Source organism: Dioscorea cayenensis, chromosome 15 (genome assembly GCF_009730915.1).
Source record: "Dioscorea cayenensis subsp. rotundata cultivar TDr96_F1 chromosome 15, TDr96_F1_v2_PseudoChromosome.rev07_lg8_w22 25.fasta, whole genome shotgun sequence".
NCBI lineage: Eukaryota > Viridiplantae > Streptophyta > Magnoliopsida > Dioscoreales > Dioscoreaceae > Dioscorea > Dioscorea cayenensis.
The window spans coordinates 16,912,110-16,925,455 of NC_052485.1; the positions used below are offsets into that span (position 1 = coordinate 16,912,110).

The following is a 13,346-nucleotide window of genomic DNA, read 5'->3' on the forward strand; positions in this document are numbered from 1 at the left end:
AATTAGGGAAAATTCGATTAAGGTATCAATTTAGCTTAAGGTTCCTCCTATGCTTTGTGTTGTTTGAATAGTGAATTGTTCTGGGAGGAAGCGAGATAGACGATTGGATTAAGGATATTTTTCTTTTTATGTTTGACGTTTTCATTATTTATTAGACAAATCATATGCGGTGGAGGAAAAAGTTAATATGGTGATAATAGACATAAAACCACCCTCTTCCATCAATTTTACTCCTTAAAAAAGCAGAGTGAAAATTATTATTAAACAAAACATTAATTACATACGTCCGTAGAGTTATTATTCTTGAAATATATTTAATAATAACCGTTTGATGATGATCTCATGGGTATTACTTGTACAGAATACTGTAAAGAGTTTTTTAATGTTTATAATTACTGTTTGACATCATTTAATACTGTTTAGTACTTTGTATGAATTGATGATAAATGTTAGATGCAAATTTAATTGTATGAATTGATGGCAAATGTTAGATGCAAATTTAATGGCTACTGTGGAGCGTCCCAAGATTTAAAATCTAGTGGTGTCGCTAGAGGAGGACATTATAATTATACTTCTAATCTAATTTTATGCCATCCTTTATTGCTTTAATAAATTTATTGTTGATGGATATAATACAAAAAAATAATGAACCCACCTTGTTCTATGCATAGAGCATCAAGAAAGGAAAGTTGTTTTAATCATTGTTTTTGGGTTAACTTTTTCATAGTTCACTTAACTATGATCCTTTGTCATTTTAGTAATTGAATTTCAATTTATATCAAAATGGTTACTCATCTTCAATTTTATTTCACCCGGTCATGATCCGATTGATTTGAGAACCAAATAGCTGATGTGGTAGTTGGAAAACTTCAAGTTTGTTGATGTGTATAATCCAAATAAGATGGCTGATGTGTCACAAGGAAGTTGACACAGGTTTTTCGTCTGCCACATAAGCTATTTGACTCCCAAATTAATCGGGTTGATATCCGATTAAATAAAATTGAAGTTGAATGACCATATTAATGTAAATTGAAGTTTGGTTACAAAAATGAAACAAAATCATAGTTAAGTCACCTATAAAAAAAAATTAACCCCATTGTTTTTAGAATTGGACCAATGTGGACCCAATTAACCCCACAACTAGTCGTAGTGCCGATCCAATTCAATCCATCTAGAAAACGTCGATATTAAAGATACTGGTGACTCTGCTGATCAGACGACTGGGCGAGTTGTAGTGAAAAAAAAAAATTAAACAAATAAAAAACTCTAACCCTAGAACCAGGACAATGGAGAGAAAGGGAGTGGACTTGGTATGTAGGTGTTGATATATCAGGCTGGTCCTTAATGTGGTCGAGCCATTAAGGCAAACGAGATTTATTAATTGAGATCATCATCATCCTTTCCTTATTTGATTGAAAATCAATAATCAAAAAAGAAATACAAAAAGAACTATGGCAGCTATACACAAGCAGAAAACAGACCGAAAGTGGCAAAGAGATAGAGATGGGAATGAGAATCAGATTTTTAGGGTTGAGGTTAAGGTTTTTGAAATAGGTCTTTGCATTTGATGTATCTCAGTTGTCAATTAAGGTGGTTATTTTCCATGTATTACTATGATTGTGATCCGATTATGAGGCTTGGTGGTTGGATTTAAGTGTTGTGTTAGCATATATCCAATCTGATGGTAAACTAAAAGAGCTATGCTATATTTATATACTAGGTTTACTGAATAGGTTTTCTACTACGTCATCATCCATATCAATCTTTTTTACATAAACTTGAAATTCGAACGGTATAATTCCTTAAATTCTAAAATTTATAATATATTATAAAACCCTATCTAAAACCATAAAATATTAAATCCCAAGGTTCTTCAATCGGAAAAACCAAAAACCGGTCATGTGGTTGGTTCGGGTATGCCCTATTGAACTGGATATAAAGAGACCCGGTGTAAACTCGATAACCTGGCCGGTTCAACTGTGACCCGACCGGATCTCTTGAAAGTGAGGGCGGTGGTGACTGGCGAGAGAAACTGAGGAGGAAGATGCAAGAGAGAGAGAGAGATAGAGAGAGAGAGAGAGAGAGAGAGAGCCCAGCAAGTGGAAGTGCAGGAGGCAGCGAGAAGGAGATGAGAGAGAGAATTCTTGTTTTTATTTTCTGAGTCTCGAGAATTCTTGGTTTTAATTTTTAAGGGTTGGGATCTTGGGACTTGAGAGGATTATTAGATTTTTTCAATATTTTATATTTTTAAAAAATCAATATATATAAGGCTTAAATTTTAAATATTAAATTTAATAATATTTGAGATATTTTAAAAATAAAAGAAAGATATAAAATTAAAATTTTAAATTTCATATTTAACTCATTCTTTTTTAAATTATTAAAATATAGGTTATATTATTTTTTATCATTATTAATTATTATAATAGATTTTTTAATATTTTATTATTGATTCCAGTTTGATCCGGTTGAATCCATGGACTCCTGACTCCTGAGCTTGGCCAGGTCAATGCTCGTGCCTGGTTTGACTACCTTCTTAAATCTAAATACTATAAAACTCTATACTAAAAATTCTAAAAACCTAAACACTAAATCCTAAACCCTAAATCCTAAATAGTGAAATATCAAAATTTTTTTTTTGAGTATGATTTACAAAGTAGGGTATAGGGAGGAGGTTTCTAATTTACTGTTTATGATTAAGGGGTTTAGATTTAGAGTTTAGATGATAAAAAATTAAATTTTTTTTAAGAGAATAATAATGTGGATGCTGACATGGATGCCAACTTAATATTTACGTTATCGTCGAATGCTATTAAAAAACCTCTTTTATAAAATATTATTACACAAATTAAAATGCTGAAGTTTAATAATTTGTTAACTGAGCCAATTCAAATATATTTATAGATCCATGATTTGATTTTTTTTAATATAATGCGAATTATATGTATATATACATATATGATGTACAAAATGGGTTATCCGGTTAGATCAATTGATCCGTGACCAAATGTGAGGTTGGATCATTTTCCAGTCTGATTTTAAAGACATTGATTTCAATAGTGTTAAAAATGATTTGAGTCAACAATAAATTACAAGTATTAGACAACTTTGCTACAGCAAAGAGACAATTGGAGGTTTGAGAATTTGATGGGGAGGTTTTAGCATAACAAAGATAATTTTAACATAATTTTATATGTATGAAGATCGTTTTATGATAGAATTAAGGAAGAATAATTAAGGTAACTATTAAACTTTTGTTCATAATATTTAAAATGCGCAAAAAAATTTCAAATTTTTTTTGTCTTACCTTTCATTTTTCAAATACTATGTAGTTTTTTTTAAATTTTGTTCACTTATCATGAACTAAAACTTAGTTATTTATGCATAAATTTTATGGATACACCAACTGAATGACATGATATTATCATTTGCCATTTTTATATAGCATTGAACTCAAAATATCATCAAAATAATAATCATAAATATAAGACTGTTTTGATTGAGTTATAAATCTTTTTTCTAACAACATAGGCAAAGGCAAGTCAGTACATTTGCACAATCTATTTAGACCTAAATCAAGCATTGGGAGAAGTCGAGTTGAATCTTTGATCTCTTACATAGGAATTAAGTATTTTAATCGCTCGGTCATTGCAACTGTGGCTCTATTTCTTTCTTAAGTTTTTTGTGTTGGAAATTAATAGTGAATGGAAATTGAAGGGAATAAATTTGAAAAGTTTAATGACAACAAAATAACTTAATTTCATAATTTAAAAAGGTTTCAAATCTTTTAATTTTAGAATTAATTTAGATTTTGCAAAGTTTATAACTATTGAAACTTCAAAATTTAATTTTGTAATTCAATAGTTTCTAACTTGCAATTTTTAATCTTATATAAAGGAATTCCTTCTCCAATTTTAGAGAAAAAAGGTAAATTATTAGTGACTTCCTTCTTTTACTTTATCCCCCATTTTTTCTTAGAAGATTTAAATTTTAGGTCTAGTATGATAGAGTTTACATAATTTAGTTTGCCGGAGTTGCATATTGGTGCTACCTTGCAACTGGAGACTGTTGTATCATTAAAAACAGACACTAGTTCAAACCCAAGTATCGTAGGGTAACGAATCTGCTTTAAGAAAACTGTGTAATAGACAAGTCTCAGCTCAATTATTCTGTCTCACATTTTTTTTATATCTGGTTTTCTCATTTTCTCATATAATTTTTTTTTTGTTTTATTTGTAATTTTATATTATTCTTATATTCTACATTGGATTTATTCTAACGATCTTAAACCAGATCATTGGCTTCTACAACAAACGATGATTCTGATGTGGCTCAAAAGCTTACACCTGCTAAGATCACCGTTGTGCCTTAAGTGGTTATTTCCAATGTGAACACAACAGTGTCTCAATTGCAAGCTCCCATAGGGTTATGATGGTTCTTGTGAACCATGTTGAAAAGCCAAACAAATTCACTGGGTCACATTTCAAGAGGCGGCAACAGAAGATATTCTATTTGACCACTTGAACCTTACAAGGATTTTGCTCGAGAAAGCACCTGAGCTAAAGGAAAGAGAGCAAGATGCTCAACTTATCAACATAATGAAAGCTTTGAAGTTTGACTACCTATACAGAAACTATATCATGAATAATTTGTTAGATGCACTGTACAATGTATACACTTATGAAAAAACTACAAATGAGTTATAAGATGCTTTGGATTACAAGTAAAAATCCGAGGATGTTGGATTTAAGAAGTTGTGATTAGCCGATTCTTTAATTACAAAATAGTGGATTCCAACATTGTGAGCAGTTAAGTGGAGGAATTTCAAGTGATCCTACATGAAATTCATGCTTAAGGGATGGTCTTAAATAAAGCCTTCCAGGTAGTTGCTATCATTGAGAAGCTACCTCGTAGTTGGAAGGACTTCAAATGTTACTTAAAGCAAAAGCAAAAGGAGATGATTGTTGATGATCTTTTGCTTAGACTCTTGATTGAGGAAGATAACTGAAGCGGTGACAAGAAACGTGCCAGCTATGGCTAAGGAAATTGTCAAAGCTTGAAGAATAAGAAGCCAAACAAGCCAGGAAAAAGATCATTTTAGGAATAAAAGGCTGAGTTTAAAAGAAACAAAAATTCTAAGGAAAATATTACAATTATAACAAGATGGGTCATAAGGCATCTGAGTGTAGATTGCCGAAGAAGAATAAGAATCAGGCTAACATGGTAGATAACTTATAAGTGCTAAATAGTTCATATTTTTCGTATCATTTACACTGCTTTTAGCATGGATTCTGATATATTTAGCAATTAATTAGTACAAAATTTCATTCTTTTGTTTACCTCATCTTTTATTTCAGTTTTAGGGAAAAACAAACGAATTGAAGGGTGTTTTGAAGTAAAATAGACCAAGTTGCTAAATCAAAACTTCACCACGGCCATTGTCTACACTTACCACTACCGTTATCAAGCCGTGGCAGTGTGGAACCACTGAAAGCAATATAGAAGCCACAACGGCCTCATAACAGCCATTGTGAAAACTATAATTACCGTGATCTAGTCATACAATGCCCAGAGAACCGTGATAGGACGTGACTTGGCGCCCAAGTAATAACTTACCATAGCCATCACAACTCCCATGGTGAGGCTGTGGGGGACTTGATTCTATAAATACTCTAGCTTTCTCAAAATTCGGGGGGATTCTTTGCCGAATAAGGTAGGGCGGCTAGAGTTCTAGAGATCTGAGCGGTTGGAGAAGAGTTTTTCTCATATTCAAGTAGATTCCGGTGAGTTCCTCAAGGATAATCTAACGATCATCGTTAGAAGAGGACGCGAAGGCGTTCAGCGTCATCTTGTCAATCTTGGATCTTCTCACCCTCAGCCTTGGTAAATCTATTGGAGGGAGTTAGTTTATGAATTCTTTACACGCTTATTCTTTGGTGTTATGGTTCTTCCTTGCTTTTATTGATTATTTTATGATCTATTAGAATCTAATTCGAGGCGAATTGTATGTCTAGGCCCCTTAATTATTGTTTATGAATCTTGATTGATAATTTAATTAATCTTTCTAGTTTTTTGTGAATTATTGCATTTTTTCTTGAATGATATTGTTAATGTGGATGAGGAAGATATCCCCCCACATTAGGAGACCCATGCACTATTAGATCTATGCATGCTCTAAGAGGTTAGGTATTGATAGATCTCTGGATTAGGGATCGATTGCCCCTTAAGCTTAGGGTTTGATTTGTCCATTCCAGAGGAGTTTTCGTACTTAATGCAAACATAAGAGGTTGGGATAGAAATAGATTCCACCTTAACTTCATAGTGATTTAGATCTAGTTGCCAAGAGATTAGGACTAATAGGCCTTTGAATTTCTCCGGTCCAATTCTAGAACACGATTGTCACACTCAACGCCTACCATAAGTAATAATCAAGATAATTGTCATACAGCCTCTCAACTCCTTCCAATTGTGTTTAACGATTCTCCAATTGTATTGTGTAATAAATTGTAGAAGTAGATTAAAGAAGAACATAAACGTTTAGGCTATTGATTAAGTAAGAAGGAAGTAATATGAGCCTCTTGCCATTTCTCGAGAAATACTATCCTCGTGCTTACCCACGAGGTATTTCTTGACGACCCATACACTTGCAATATTAACGGACTTATTGTAATATTATTTGCGCATTTGCATAGTTATTTTAACACACCTCATAAGTAGTATGTTAATAACATCATCTAAGATGTGTCTAACATGAGTCTTATAGCTGTTGTTTCAGAAGTGAACTTGGTTGGGTCTAATCTAAAAAAATCGTGGATTGACACTAGAGCTATTAGGCATATATACTTGGATAAAGGTAGGTTCATCACTTTCAAACCATTATACAATGGATAGAAGTTATTCATGGGGAACTCTACCACGTCTGAGATTCATGACCAAGGTAAGGTGATCTTGAAAATGAATTCTGGGAAAAAGCTAACCCTTAACAATGTGTTAGAAATCTGTAAGAACTTAGTGCCTGGTTTGTTGTTGATCAAGCCTGGATTCGATCCATTTAGTGTTTAAGTCAGATAAAGTTGTTATTAGTAAAAGATAAATGTTGTAGGAAGTGGCTATGTAAGTGATTGGCTTTTTAAGTTTAATGTAATAACTATTAAGCCGAAGAATAACAATAATAATAATGCTAATTCTTCTACTTGCTCGATTGAGTCTTCTGGTTTATGTCATAGTAGACTAGGATGTGTTAATTATCATACCTTGCATAGATTAATTAATTTAGATCTCATACACTTTTTACATAGTGATCATAAACATAAGTATGAAACTTGTGTTGAAGCAAAACAAACAGGATCATTCTTCCAAACAATTGAAAAAGACAGAGCCTCTTGATTTAATACATAGTGATTTATGTGACTTAAAATTTGTACAAACAAGGGGAGGTGATAAGTGCTTGAGTAGACATATTTTTTATATATGTTTTACATGCATTGAGCATCATTTTTACTGTGGTTTATGTCTCATATTGTGTATTTGGTGTTCTTTTATGCATATAGGTTGTGAATGCCTTGAAGAGTAAAAAGGAAGCAAAGATAGGCTATAAAGACACAATGTTGGGAGTTCTTGTTCAATTCAAGGACCAAGACACGAGAGTAGTTCATAAACATGGAGATGTGTGCCAACTTCCAAGAAGATTCAAGTCAATTCACTAGTTGGAAGGGCACAAAGGCAGCCACATCTTCATGTTCCTTCTCTTTGTGAAGATTGCAAGACCTCTCAAAGATACGTCGATGAAGAAAAGTTTTATAGCCTACCACATGGACGTGTGCCCGGACATATGGCCTCAAGAGAAGAGTGTTTGGACCGCGTTTCGTGAAAAATACTGTTCACACGGCCGCGTGGAAATTCCGCGCGCCCGCGTGGAAATTCTTGCGACCCACGCGGGCGCGTGGAAAAATCCACGCAGGCGCATGAGGGGCACGTGACGGATGCGATCTAAGGCCTATAAATAGCCCGTTTTGCCCTATTCTTTCTCATCTTTTTTGCGGCTCTTGAGGGGTGAGGCGGCTAGGGGTTTGGAGAGGAGGTCTTTGCGGCTTTGGAGGTGCTCGTCACCAACTTTGATCGATTCCTCCTCCGTCATAGCATCAAGGAAGCCACCGGTGAACCTAGCTCGGAGTGGGTCCTTCAAGGCGTCGAAGCTCTCCATCAAGGCCATCAGTTCATATATAAGGGGTTTATTTCTATGGTTTTTAATGTACTTTCATTCATTGATGGTGTGTTTTTGTATGTTGCTCCATGGAGAGCTAAAACCCTAGAGGGTATTTGGGCTTGTGAACCCTAGGATTCTCATCTTTTGTGGATTTGCTTAGTGTTTCTATTTAATCCGAGTTTGATTAAGTTTTAATCTTGTATTCTCATTACTTGCTTGTTTAATTAATCCTTGTGGTTGATTGGATTTGCATGATTTGTTACTTTGATGTGAGAGAGGTCTCCATTAGAGTTAGAACTTCAAGATTGAAGAGGGTTGAGAGGGTGAGTCATGAGATAGTGGAGTGTCCCCTCTCCCTTCCGATTGAGTGTATTCTATCTCCGTTCCTTAGGCTCTATGCAACCATATTTGGTGTTAGGTGTGAGATTGAGAGATTTCTCCGCCGGGACCTTGTAGGGGGTTAGGATCCTTCGCCGGGAATTAGGGTTGGATCAATCTTTAGGAATCGGATACACCTCTTGGAATCCCTAGAGTGCTTTGCAGTCATATGTGGTGTGAGGTGTTGAGATTGAGTGATTTCTCCACCGGGACCTCGTAGGGGACTAGTATCGGTGATCGGGAGGCCGGATCCGATTATATTTGGATTTCCACGACTTAACTTACTCATCATAGAAACACTTTGCTTATTCGGTACCTAATACCTGAATCCTAGGGGGAGCATTGCCCGAATACCCCACTTTTACTGATTGAGATCTCCATCTATTTAACCCTTGCATATTCGTCTCCGGTATTCACTTCTTCGCACATTAGATCACCACACCTTTCCATTTATCATTAGGTTAGAAAGCAGAGAAGAAGTTAGTACTAGTAGCCCTGTTCCCTGTGGATTCGACTACCCACTCACCGGGGTAATTATTACTTCGACACCCGTGCACTTGCGGTTTACACACGCATATTCGGACGTGTCAGGAGGTAATAAATATTTTATTACCTTTATAGATGATAGCACAAGATATTTCAACTCAACAGCAAGCTTCAGGTTATAATGAGTGACCTAGGTATTAAGTATATAACTCCATTTGGTGAATTCTATGCTTAATATGGAATTGTACATGAGGTCACCCTACCTTATTCACCTTAGTCAAATGGAGTTTATGAGTTGCGTAGATTAATTAACTTGGATCTCATACACTTTTTACATATTGATCCTAAACATAAGTGTGAAACTTGTGTTGAAGCAAAACAAATAAGATCATTCTTCTAAAACTTGTGTTGAAGCAAAACAAACAAGATCATTTTTCTAAACAATTGAAAAAAATATAGAGCCTCTTGATTTAAAACATAGTGATCTATGTGACTTAAAATTTATGTAAATAAGGGAAGGTAATAAATATTTTATCACCTTTATAGATGATAGCTGATAAGTGTCTAAATGTATGTATTTTAGTATATGTATTTGTTATTGTTAGCATGTGCTTTTATAAGGATTGATGCGCGTTTTATGCTTAATCACGTATTATTTACTTCACAGGGCATGAAAACGCCATGGAAGACACGGAGATACGATTTGGGTGGAAAAAGAGAAGAAAACCAGGTCACTGTACTGTAGCAGGTTACTGCAATTGGAGTACTATAGCAGTGACACTATAGCAACTACTATAACAACTAGATGATTTTCGAGGCAGGAATTGATCTAGGCCATACGGCCTCAATACTGCTCGGGATTGACCTCGGGATGAACACTGTAGCTAGAGAAGAGAAGCATTTGTTTAAAGGCATAGTGCCTCAATGAGGCCACCATTGACCCCCTCATAGACCCCATTATAGACCCCCTCATTGACCTAGTATGGATGACTTTTGGGGAGTTTTGAGTCTCATTTTGAGCCACATATGGCCTCCAGCTTTGGGGGGGGGGGTATAAGAGAGCATTTGGAGGGTTCTCTTGGGGGACTTTTTTTGGGCAGCCAACACTTGGGAGGAAGAAGGAGGAGAACGAAGACATCTTTAGAGAGCTTTCTTGAGGCTTGGAGGTGATCAAGGGCTTGAACTTCAAGGAGACAACTTCATCATCAAGGGAGGAGGAGCATTCGACATTCATTAAGCTAGAGGAAGCGTCATTCGGCCGTCATTGCTCTTCTTCATCATCATTTAGACTAGGGAGTGCCACTTATGCATTTATTTCTTGTTTTTATTGAGTTTGTTATACTTATTTGTATGATGGAACACTAGACCCCCAAGGCCACCTGATGTAGGTGAACCTTAGGGGGTTTATCATGTATTTTGGATGCTATACTCTTATTTGAAATGCATTGGGTTGATTTATATTTGGCTCATTGTTTTTCATGTCCAGTACTAGTAAATGGAGAGATCCTTAGTTCTTTGTTGAGTTGTACATGTAGATGCGACCTACTCACATGTGCTAGATCATTAATGAGCTAAAAGGGGTTATCTTGGATCGACATGCCGAGAAATTGGATGTCAGTAGCCCCTCCGAATCTTAAGGATAGACTTAGGGTAAGTGTGTCCTTATAGCGGGATTTCCCTATACTTAATGCAATCGTAGGAATGTGATTAGGGAGAGATCTCTATTGACATTTGTATGGGATTAAGTTTCAATCGCCGAGAAATTGGGATTTGACTAATCTTGAGATCCTTCGGTATAAATCACCCCTGCCTTGCTTTTACTGTGCATCTATATATCATGATGACCCCTCAAGGGGATCCTCATCCCTAGGCCTCTGTATCTCATTATTGCTCTTGTGATCTCCTGTTTTGACTATACTATTTATTCTTGCAAGTTGTTTATATTATTGCACTTGTTAGAGCAGTAAAAGATGCTTAAATTGTAAGGTTAGATAATAGGTGATGGAGGAGTAATAGGAGCTCCTTAGCCCCATGGAATACGACCCCTAGGGTATTACTTGGCGATCTCGTACACTTGCGGGCGAGCAAGCAATAGCACAAGATATTTCAACTCAACAGAAAGGTTCAGGTTGTAATGAGTGACCTAGGTGGTGACTATACACCACCATTTGGTTAATTCTATGCTTAACATGGAATAATACATGAGGTCACTCAACCTTATTCGCCTCAATCAAATGGAGTTTATGAGTGGAATAATTAAACTTTGAAATAAATAATGAATCTAATGTTAATAAGTTTTAGGGGAAAAAAACATTTTTACAATTATTTAAGAGTGTGGGGGTGTTTTGCTAAAGTTTGTGTACCTACACCTAAGAAGGTCAAAATACTTTCAAAAATAGTAGATTACATTTTCATTGGATATGCAAAAGATAGTAATGCTTATCATTTTTGTGTTCATGAGTTTAATATACCCTACATTAATATGGACACAATAATGGAATCAAGAAATGTATCTTTTTTTTATAACATGTGTCCCTTGTAAACCAAGGAATGTTTAAGTATCGAACTCATCCAAACGAACACGTGAGTTGATAAGTGCTTGTGTATTAGTAATACAAAGTATTCTTTTCTTACATTGAGCATTACTTTTATCAGATTTAATCGCTTATACATGTGCATTTGTGTTCTTTTGTGCATGTAGGGTTGTGGAGACAATAGTGGAAGAAAGGAGCTAAAAGTAAATCGTGGATGCACTTTATTGACAAAATCTTGGAGTGAACAAACGCGTAGACACAAGTTGTGCTCAAAGACATGTGATTGTGTGCCAACCTCTATCGTGCTCAAGTAAACACATGGTTTAGAGGGGCACAAAGGCAGTCACATTCGCGTGTTCCGACTTGTGTAAGGCTAGCAAGATCGTCGTCAATGTGATATTCTTGAAGATACAATGCGATCTTCCGCATGGATGTGTGCCCATTCATGTAGCCTCGATGAAAAGTATGGATTTGGGAGCATTTTGGCGAAGTACTGTAGCAGTTCATTGTAGCAAAACAATGTTAAAAATCACGGTAGCAATTACTGTTCATAGTGCGCTGAAAATGCAATTCCTGGAGATTCACACGGGCGTGTGGAAATTCCACACGGCCGTGTGGATGCCTGATTCCAGCCTATTTAAAGACGCGACTTATGACATTTTGGAGGATCTTTTTCCAATTTTTTCCCATTTTTTCTCATCTTTGGAGGTGCTTGAAGCTTGGTTTTGGAGAGGCTTTGGCAAGGTTTTTGGAGTGGTTCTATGGCTTTCAACACCACGTTCTTTCGGAAGATAATTATTGGGGGAGCTTTCATCGGCATCAATTCGACGAGGTGTGTCCTAGGCTTGACGAGTGAACCTTTGGAGAAGACGAGGCTACTCCATAAGACCATCGATATGAACTACAAATGGGGTTTTACTTATGGATTGCATGTTTTTACTTTCGATTTCATTATTGATTGTATCTTTCTCCATGGAGAGCTAAACCCCTAGTGGGTGCTTGGACTTGTGAACTCTAGGATGATTTTGTTTCATTGACCTTTTATTATGTTTTCTTTAATTAATGTTCTAATTGAGTTCCAATCTTGAATACTTGTTGAGTTTATTTTCCCTTAGAGTGACACTAGGGTTGAGAATCTATCTAGGTAATCCTTGTGGATGAGTGACACACCATAAGGGTTAACAAAGCTAGGTTAGAGAGGATTGAGAGGGTAAGTTGAGAGGTAGCTGAACGTCCTTTTTCCCTTCCAGTGTGATTTATCCTACCTCTGTGTTCCAAGAGTTTTTTGCGGTCACGATAGAGTGAAGTACTAAGAGAGGAACTCCGCTGTGGTTTAGTTACGCAAGAGACAGAGTGAAGCGTTGTAGTAATCCTTAGTGCTGGGGCTTAATTAAGACTAGGGGTCTTTTGCCTGGACCAAAGGGTTAGATCTGGATTAGGGAATAGGCTTTATCACTTGGAGTCCCTAGAGCTTTAAGCAGGCTTGCACAGTGGGAGGTGTTGAGATTAAGTGATTTCTCTGCCGGACATAGTATAGGGTTAGTCACGGTTGATCTTTGGTTTGGGACCGTGTGTTTAAGGATTTCCACGACTCATTAGATATCAGTTGGGAGACATAATGATTAGTCTTGCACTTGAAGCAATAGTCCTAGGGTGAGCAATGTCTGGGCGCTCCACTTTTTATCGATTGTCTTTCCTCTCATTTTATTGCGTCTCTCTTTCTTGTTTTCTTTATTTCTTTT

At 36.0% G+C, this 13,346-nt stretch overlaps 1 non-coding gene across 1 annotated transcript; it reads right to left on the bottom strand.

Annotated features, from left to right (window-relative positions):
* Positions 1 to 1,303: 1,303 nt before the first annotated feature.
* On the bottom strand, positions 1,304 to 1,399 carry LOC120278356. The gene has a single exon (XR_005541689.1). It is a non-coding gene; the product is annotated as a small nucleolar RNA Z43 (small nucleolar RNA).
* Between the last annotated feature and the right edge of the window lie 11,947 nt (positions 1,400 to 13,346).